A 10,201-nucleotide genomic window follows, 5' to 3' on the forward strand; every position below is an offset into this window, starting at 1 on the left:
TAAAGCTTCTTTTATCTTTTTCTCTATCCATCTATTTAATTATCATCTTTCTGTCTCTATCTCCCTCAAAGTTTTAGCCCGGTCCCAGAGACGTAGTTTCTCATTAACCTAGCAAGAAATAAAATTAATACCCTTTGATTTATATCATTACTTGACCGTGAGTCAAGTGCAATGAGGGCTTGTAGCGCAAAAACTTTTGGTAGGATCACAGACAAGCCATTTCTAGTTCTTCTATATACTGTTTAAACTCCCTTTGTGCCCCCGCCTCCCACACCACCTTTCAACTCCATCCAAAAGTTATTCCCAAGACAACGCAGGCATGCTATTTTGGTATCCTGGATACACTGATGATCATGATTTGCCAATCCCCTACTCCAAAGGATTATTCGAGATTTGTTTGATCCCTCCAACATTGAATAGAAGTTTCAACTCGGTCTCCTAAGCCATACTATAGATATTACAAAAAATATATTCCAAATACTGGGGTGCGCATAAAGTCTTGATTTACTTCAATTAGCCTGACTTTACCAGTGTATATCCCAGGTAACTCTGGAAAATCTTGGCCAAACAAAGAATCCATAAGATTTCAAGGTGATTGGGCTTTCAGTACCAAACCTGGCTCTCCTTTCTATCAAAACCCATTTGTGAAGGCTAGATAATTTATACAGCTTGAGTGTCGTTCCATAAGGGTAGGATGGGGTCATTTCATCCTCATATGCATTCTTATTAGACCTTCTAACTATTCCAGTCAAAGTAACTACCTGAAAACCTTAATCTAGTGCCGTGGAGGGGTTGGGTAGGTTTCTTTCATATTTGAAGAAGGGAACTAGAACTTTGAATTTCCATTTAGAGGCACAAGGCTCTTTATTAAATCAACGCTACTGCATTGCTTTAGATGAAAATGCCATCTATCTGAAGAATCGCTGAACCAAATTCAAAATTATTTTCAACGCAGCTCTCAACTAAGCCCTTTGAGAGAACCCTTTGAGGCAGTCAGTTTTTGCCTTTGTCGAGAACTTGCTAATAGGCATGATTGCCTATTTCAATTTGCATTTCGAAAACATGTTCCGTTGGGGAAAGGTGCGTTATATCTTAGGCAGAGCAAAAACGCTGCCTAAGTAAAGAACGATTTTGGCACAATGCGTTATTGATTGATTGATTTTTTTTTTTTGGTTTTGTTTTTCTTACACCATGGCACTTCGTATCGAAGGGGTGAACGTAGAAACTTCAAAAAGGGCTCATTCGTGTGGAAATTGAAAGGGCTAGTGCAATTTGCAATAATTAAAAGTGACTGTAGGGCAACTAACCACGCTCCCACGCCCGCCATTTCCTTAAACATATCCAATAAAAATTTAAGATATCCATTTTACTCAACGTTATTAAAAGGTCCAGAAATTATGGGTCAGAAGATGACAACCCCCTAGGTCCCTCAGGGCAAGGATTGTAAGTTATGTCCGGGAGTATATCAAGTTCTTATAGGAGGGGGGTCGTATATGCTTTGGAAAGGACTCATTGGATTTGTAATTAGAAGTTGTAGTGCCCTTTTTAAAAGTCAAAGTGATCAGATTGCAGCCCCCCTCGTACACACAAAAAATCACGTAGTGTTTTCCTAAGATGTTTTCCATAGAAATTTTTAGCCGGTCCTTTTATTTAAAATAGTTCAATGATAATATAATAAGGCTTTTGGGGTTGGTACAAACCACCTGAGCCTGAGGATGAGAGTTGTAAGCTATGCAGCAAGGGAAGTTAAGGTTCTTGTGGAAGGGATGGTCGGATAAATTTTTGAAATGGCTAGCTCGTTTGGTCGAAATCGGAAGTTCTAGTGCCAGTCAGTAGTGATGGAGATTAACTAGCTTCCCTCCAACTATCCCTTTTTCACCGAACTCCTCTGATTAAAGTCAAATGATGACAATTTTGTTTAAAACAGTCCAAAGAACATATAACAATGCCTCCAGGGTTGGCACAAGTTGTGCCCTGGGGGCATATAAGGTTTATATGGAATGCATGTAAAGGAATCATGTCTGAGTTCTATGAGCTCAGACAGAGCATGAAGGGCATTAAGATGAGTCTTTCAGGGAATGTTGAGGGGTGTGTTGAACTAATTCATAAAATCTTATTTGAATATTGGTTGTCAAAAGGGTATAACTCAGGAAAGACTGAGTATACTAATTGTAAATTTTGAGGATATGATGATTGAGATGATGAATTTACCGAAAAGATAATATTCGCATGTATTTGCCTGTTACTACTACTACTACTACAACTACTGCTTTTTCTATTGCTGCCGCAAGTACTATTACTACTGCCAATACTGACAGAAGACTTTCAAATACATCTAAAAAATCTTTCTTCGAAAATGATGGTAGTTTATATATTATTCCAAACAGTAGCTTTTCTGACCATGACGACCTTATTTCAATAAGAAATGTTTCGAGTTTACCTCCAAGCCAGAGTGAAAAGTCATGTCTTACCTCATAATCTACATCACTTCTTATTTAAGCGGCTAGTCCTCCTCTCTGCATAAAAGAGAAACCTTTATATTCAACCCTATACCCTGGAACAGAAAAATCTATTATATTCAGGTTCTGATCACTCAAAAACGTTTCACATAGGCCTACAAACAATGGTTGCGATTTAAGACACTCCATTGTCCACAACAAAGAACAATTAGCCGATCGGAATCCTTGGCAGTTCCAAAAAAGTAACGAATTTCCATTACATATATCCCATTTAGTAAGATCTTCAAGTTCAAAGTATGAACTATCATTAGGGTGATTTTTTTAATCCAGCTTTAAATCCCGACTGACCAAACTAAACATCTGAAAGCATATCATCAATAACTAATCTATTTTCCACATAATTTTTCAATCGATCACGGAACCCTGACATGACCTAAGTGTAAACAGAAATTGATAAAGAGTATAAGCAGAGGCAAAAAAAAGTGAAAACCATAAATAAGAAACAAAAAGTAGGGTAGCGGAAGCGGAAAATGGTTGAAAGAACAAAGAGTGAGAACATGGCACTGCACAAACAAACATGAGAAAAGCAGTAATTAAGCTGATGATCCTTCACCGATTTGATCCTTTGCACTTTGTATTTTCCTGATATTCGGACCCTGATTGACAAAAATCATTCCATCGATTGACCATGCGTTCTTTGAACCAAGTTTGTTTCGAGCCAAAATCAAGCAAGTGTTTGTGCTTTCTCGTTAAGTACTCCGACACAAATATACCAGTTTTTGCTAGTTTCGATTTTGCCATGAACACCGTTTTTGCAGCATCCAGATTACAAAACACAACACAAACGGTAGACACGTTAGAACTGTTGGAGACTGGATTTGATGGACTGTGGAACCGACGAAAGCTCAGGATGTACGAATTTGCAATATCCGGTAGTCCCATTTTTTCCCCAGTAATTTGTTTCACTGACATCTCAACACTGGCTCCTTGTGCTTGCTTTAAACCACTAAAAATAAGCGTATCCATTATCGTTTTTTGGTCCATATCATCAAGTTTTGGCTCAATCACTTCGATTCTGTCTTCCAGAGATGCAATTTGCTTTTTGAGCCCAGATATCATTTTTTCAAAAGCACTGAACTTTGCCGAGTATTCAACCAAAATGGAATCATGGATTTTACAGACGATGTTTCTGTAACTGATGATGCTAGCCCTGTAGAAGGTACCGTGCTCAAGTTGTCAAGAACCCTTTGTTCAATTTCATTTCTCAAACCGCTTCGCAGATTTTAAAGTTCTTTTTGAGCATTGTCCACAACGGAGGCAAGAGAAGCCCGATCTAAATTTAACTTTTCTAAGTAAACATCCAGATTTTTTCTTCACAGCTTCATCAAAATTTTCTTGGTATGGTTCAAGCTGAGATTCTTGAACCGTTAATACCTCATGCGTGCCGTAACAGAAAACTACAAGTGTGATCGTTTATCTTTTGAACGATATTTTTGATCGGTTCATTCAATGATCTCTATTGCTCTCGTCAGAGTAAGACGCATTTAAGACCTCTATGCGGATTTATGTGAAAATATTACTTCAAGAACTTTTGGATACTCATTCAATGCTGAAAACATTATTTCAAGAACTGTTTGGATATTTAGTAATACGTATTAATATTTGGATATTAGTACAATATTAATGTACAATGGGCCGAAAAAGGAAAAATCCGAAACGAGAAGGTATGAATATTTCACTAGACACCTCAGATGACAGCTTTAGATAGCTTTACATTTGTAGGGTCCAATCATATCGTTTTTTAGGAGGTTTTCTTGATCCCCTTTCGTCATTTCATAATCATATTGAGTATTTAAGATTAAAACTTGCTCAAAATATTGGGTCGATGTATCTTGTGAAGAATATTTTTCCCTTTACCATTTTAAAAATAATTTGCCACTCTCTAATTACTTCTTATTTGAATTACTGCTCAGTTGTATATCTTAATACATTTTGGAAGCATATAAAACCCTTACAGGTTCTACAAAATAGGGCAAAATACTTGGAAATTTCCTACATCGACCTTCAAGACTTAAAAACGTTTCGGAAACTAAAACATTATTCCTCTTTTTAAATTTGTTAGATTTCAATGAAATGCGAGTATTAGATACTTCTATATGGCATTTTCAAATCGAAGATTCTAAAAATTATACCTATGACAAATCTCTGTTAATTTTACTTCCTCACTCGGATTGTCGGAGGTCTGGGATGTACCGAATTCCGAATTCCGAAGTTCTGAAAGGTCAATGTTTTTGATTAGGTACCAAATACCCTTCATTGCTAACAATTATAAGCTGAATAATAAAATTCTGTTTGATCCATCCCAAAAATATCAATTAAATTTAAAAAAGCAAATATTAAAGATTGTTTGCTAAAATTTTGATTATTCACCATTGGTGAATCTTCTTATTTGTGTATTGGTGATCTTCTTATTGGTGATCTTCTTATTTGTGTGTTTTGTTTTGTGTCCCTTTGTCTGGGATGGCCTCCCACGCCCCTCCTGCCCGATATTTATTTATTTACTTATCCTTGTTACTTCTCTTTTATGTTTTTTTCTATTTTGTTTGTCTTTTGCCGTGTTAAATTTCGGAATCATTATTACGACGAGATGTTGATGTTTTTTCTATGTTTTTGCACTGTCCCAGCCTTACGAACTCTGCTCTCTGTTGGGGCATAATATTGTTTTGTAATTTTTAAGTTGAATGAAGAAAAAGTTGAAAAGTTGAAAAAGAAAAGTTGAAGTATCCACAATTCCCACCGGCTAATTTCGAATCCTCCAGGCATTTTAGAAAAATGTTACCTTTTAATTGCCTTCCTTATTTATAGACGTGCCAGCTTTCGTCTGTTTCTCATTAAAATTATCCAGAAAAATATCCAGAAAAGATTGAATTTCCTCGTCACTTGAGTAATTAGATCCAATACTTTTACAAAACGTATGAGTTTACTCTATTGTGTAACACTGAAATCCCTATTCAAAATATAATCCTTGTTCAACACTGGTCTTAACTGGACGAAGTCTGAATGAATACTGCTACTGTATTCAGTATTTCCACTTTCTCATTTTTTAAATCCCTAATAAAGAGCTGAAAAATCCCTAGAAATCCCCATCTTCAGTTTTCTCATTTTACCCGTACCATTGAAAAGTAACATATTTTGGCTTCTTAGATTGAAGTCTAGCTATCACTACCATAATAGAATGTCCTGTCATGCCGTTTAAAGTGCTTTTTAATCATCAGCTAAATACAAATAGCTTCAAATATACTTCAAATAATATTAAGCAAATAAAAAAGAAAATGTAATACTGTAATGTAGATTACAGTACAAGATTTTTAATACTGTTCAATCGTAACTTATGTCTGATGTGTCTTCAAAATTTTTTGTATGGTGGCTGAAGCTTTCACCATTCTCATGTGGTGAAGTAACTAATCATCTTCAGATTCCACACTTTCTTGAGCCCTTTTCATTCCATATTTTGTTTTTAAAATCCCCTGCAAAGTTTATGTTTTCAATTTACTCTGACAGTCAGTTTTTACTACTTTTACAGCACTGAAAAACCTCTCGACATTGACATTTGAAAATGGAACAGTGGAAATAAATAATACTGCCGGTTTCAGGTTAGGATACAAATTCTGTTCCGGCAGCATTTTTTTTTTTCATCAATACCAAACACCAACAGGTCACGGCATCCATTGTTTTGACGTTTTCAATATCGATGAGGCTCTGCCTCCTCTACTCCTGCTCGGTTTTGGTTCCGTTCCATGGGATCTGTCCATACTTCCTAACAAAAGATAGCAGAGAGGCAGGCTGAAGTGATTGGGCTGACACTGGGTCAACCATTTCAGCATATTTGTAAATGTCATCTTCAAAATGGAACCTTTTCTGTATCTGGCCTACTGCTTTGATATAGAACGCCTATGCAGCTTTGAGAACTACTTCGATTGAATCAGGGGGGACGGCGGTATCTAACCTTGACGTACAGAGGGAATCTTGTTCGTTTGGACCCAAGGAAACGCTTTCAAGGGGAAGTTAAAACTTCCGATTGTTCACATCAATTTCTAAAGCACTAGTTGATTCCAAATAGTCCTTCTGCAGGACGTTCAATGCTGAGACCAATGTTTTAAGCTTTGTTTATACCCCAAAACTAGAAATATTTTGGTTTCAAGAGCTCAAATTGTGCTTAAATTTGAATTTGCGACAGAAGTGATTGTTATTTTTGTAAAGAACATAAAAAAAGACATCGAGTGGTATGTTCACTTTATTTGTAAGTCAAAAAAACGAACAACAAAAAATTTACCAATTATAGCATGAAGGTTCATGATTTTTCCCCTGGGTACGTAGGCTTGCCAAAAACACACAATCCATGTATTCCTACATGTGCCATTGTTATTAAAAAATGGCTGTCAGTTTCTTTGTCTGTTAAAAACTAGGGTAATGAAACGGTAAGAGAGGTGTTCGAATAGTTATAGCCTACCTCTATTATTCACGTCAGCACTTATAAAGCTGGCTACAAGTTCGAGTTCAAGTTTTTTTGATTTTACACAAAAATCGTAAACATCATACAAGTACTGTGGAGAAAAAGAATCGTACATGCAATGCTTGTCAAAAAAATTTACTACAGTAAGAACAACTACGTACCTTATAAAACTATCAAAATATATTATAACTTTATTTATCTGACCTGTAAAAAAATGACATGCTGACTACCAAATAATCTTATGAAAAAACAACCCAAAAATGACAAACCATATGACTTTATTAATCGAGAAAAGTCCAAGCTGAAATTATTGTTTGAAGCCCACATCAGCATGGAACTGTTTCAGACAGTTCTTTGTTGCTAGTTTGTTGCTTAGGACTCCTGTACATCTCAAATTCTGTATGGTGTTAAAATTTTTTAAGCAACTGAAGAAGTTCTTCTCTGTGATTCCAAGTTCAATTCGCAAGGAAACAGATCCTAAATCGAATTATCCTGCTTCTCTGATCAAGAAGATGATGATGATAAACAAATTAAAGGAAAAACCCCCAAAAATTTCCCTAAAAGTCCATGGGAGAGCAAAAATCCCTAGAAAATCCCCAAATCCCTAAAAAAACTCTCGCCCCTAAAAGACTTAAAAAATCCCCATTTTAGGGGGGAAATCCCCATAGTGGAAACACTGACTGTATTGCATATGAATAACTACTATACTGTATGAAGTACATTCATACTGTATAAATAAATACTACTACCACTACTACTATGATACAAAATGGATTAAGGCTACACGTATGAAGGTGAAAAGTAGACAGAATTTTGAAGGGGCATTTGGACTAGATCAAAACACACCAGGCGCATACAGTTTGTCGAAATGGCGTATCTTAAGAATTGACTTGGGTATTAAATTAAAACTCTTGAAGAATACACGAAGGGGAAGATCAATTGACAAAAGTGTAATATTTGTAAGTCACTACTAACATCAATACCACTGCTACTTTTCCTTATGCTACTACAAATAACTACTCCAAGTACTTCTCCAATTGCAACAGCTTTCTAGGCTTAGAGATTTAAGTTGAAACCGGGTGTCAAAAGAGTGCCAAAAGTGCATTTCAACAATGTTTTTGGAACGACTTAACGTGTCATGGGGAAATTTCTGGGGCATCCACCACCGAAACTACTACGAAAAGGTTTTACACTTTACACTAAGGTTTGACTCTTTCTCTTAACTCTACTTTTTAAAACAGTAAGAAACTTTAGCGTAAAGAGCGGGGCGTTTGTGAGGAAAAGCCCCTTTTATATACGGAGTAATTTCTGTTCGTTTTAAGTTTTAATGTTGCTCCTTACTTTCATTTAAAAAACTTTTTTTTTCTATTTAAATTTTGGCCGTTTTTGAATTAATGCATGTTTTTATCTTAGCTCTCCACACATAAATAATTAAAACAAAATTTGTATATTAATTAATTGCAATTATCCGAAGACTTTGAGTAAAAAGGAATGAAGGAGGAGGCCTAGTTTCCCTCCAATTTTTTGATTACTTAAAAAGCAAGTAGAACTTTTAATTTTTTACAAACATTTTCATGGGTAAAAATTATGCGTAACTTACGAATTAACTTACGCAACAAACTTCTATATTCGTATGTTTAAATTGCGTATATGAGGGTGTTCAAACCTCGTCGATACCTAGCTCTTTACACTAAAGCTTAAATGTCCCAATTCCTTAAGAATGACCTCGGAATCAAAAAGGCCGTACAATAAATAGTTGAAATTACTAAAAATACTTTAACGTAAATAGTGACGTATAAGGAGGAGGTAAACCCCTCGTATGCGTAATAATTTTTGTTTGTTTTAACTTTTAATGCTGTTCCTTACTTTCAGCAGAAAAAACTTTTCATGTTTATTTTTTCATTGTTTTTTTTCAAATAATGCTAGAAAATCCCGCGCCCCCTTCATTGAAATTCTCTTCCCCCCAAAAAACTTCCTCCATGGAAATATCCTCCCACATACCCCCCCCCCCTCAACTCTCCCCTCTAAACCAAAAAATCCCCCTGAAAACATCTGTACACTTCCCAGTAACCATTACTATATGTAAAGACAGGTCAAAGTTTGTAACTTGCAGTCCCTCCCACGGGGACTGCGGGGGAGTAAGTCGTCCCTAAAGACATAGTTGTTAAGTTTTTCGACTAAGACGAATAAAATGGCTATCTCAGAATTTTGATCTGGTGACTTTTGGGAAAAAATTAGCGTGGGAGGGGGCCTAGGTGCCCTCCAATTTTTTGGTCACTTAAAAAGGGCACTAGAACTTTTCATTTCCGTTAGAATGGGCCCACTCGCGACATAATAGGACGAATCAGTCGATACGATCACCCCTGGGGAAAAAAAAACAACAAAAAAACAAACAAAACAAGAGCTAAGAGCTTATATGGCACTTGTGACGAGGAAAGAAGAGCTAAGAGCCAAGAGCTCATATGGTATGAGCTCTAATAAAGTTCTATGAATCAATAGATTGATCTAAAAAGGAAAATAAGAGGCTTAATGCCGGTCAGGATTTAAAATAAGAACTCTGAGTCACGATGTCCTTCTAAATATCAAAATTCATTAAGATCCGATCACACACTCGTAAGTTATAAGTACCTAATTTTTTCTAATTTTTTAGATGGTCGAATCTGGGAAAACGACTTTATTAAGTCAAATTGTGCAGCTCCCTGACATGCCTACCAATTTTCATCGTCCTAGCACGTCCAGAAGTACCAAACTCGCCAAATCACTGAACCCCTCCCCCCAACTCCCCCAAAGAGAGCGAATCCAATACGATTCTGTCAATCAGGCGTCAAGGACAATTGCTTATTCTATTCACCAAGCTTCATCCCGATTCCTCCACTCCAAGTGTTTTCCAAGATTTCCCCCTCCAACTCCCCCAATGTCAAAAGATCTGGTAGGGATTTGAAATAAGAGCTCTGAGGCATGAATTCATACTAAATATCAAATTTCATTAAGATCCGATCACCTATTCATAAGATAAAATACCCCAATTTTCACGTTTTACAAGAATTCCGGTTCCCCCTCCAACTCCCCCCAATGTCAAAGGATCTGGTCGGATTTTAAAATTAGAGCTTTAAAGCACAAGATCCTTCTAAATATCAAATTTCATTAAGATCTGGTCACCCTTTCGTAATTTACAAACCTCAATTTTCAAAATTACCCCCCCCCCCCAAGAAAAAAAAACTCCACCAAA

Source organism: Artemia franciscana, chromosome 14, assembly GCF_032884065.1.
Source record: "Artemia franciscana chromosome 14, ASM3288406v1, whole genome shotgun sequence".
NCBI classification, from domain to species: Eukaryota; Metazoa; Arthropoda; class Branchiopoda; order Anostraca; family Artemiidae; genus Artemia; species Artemia franciscana.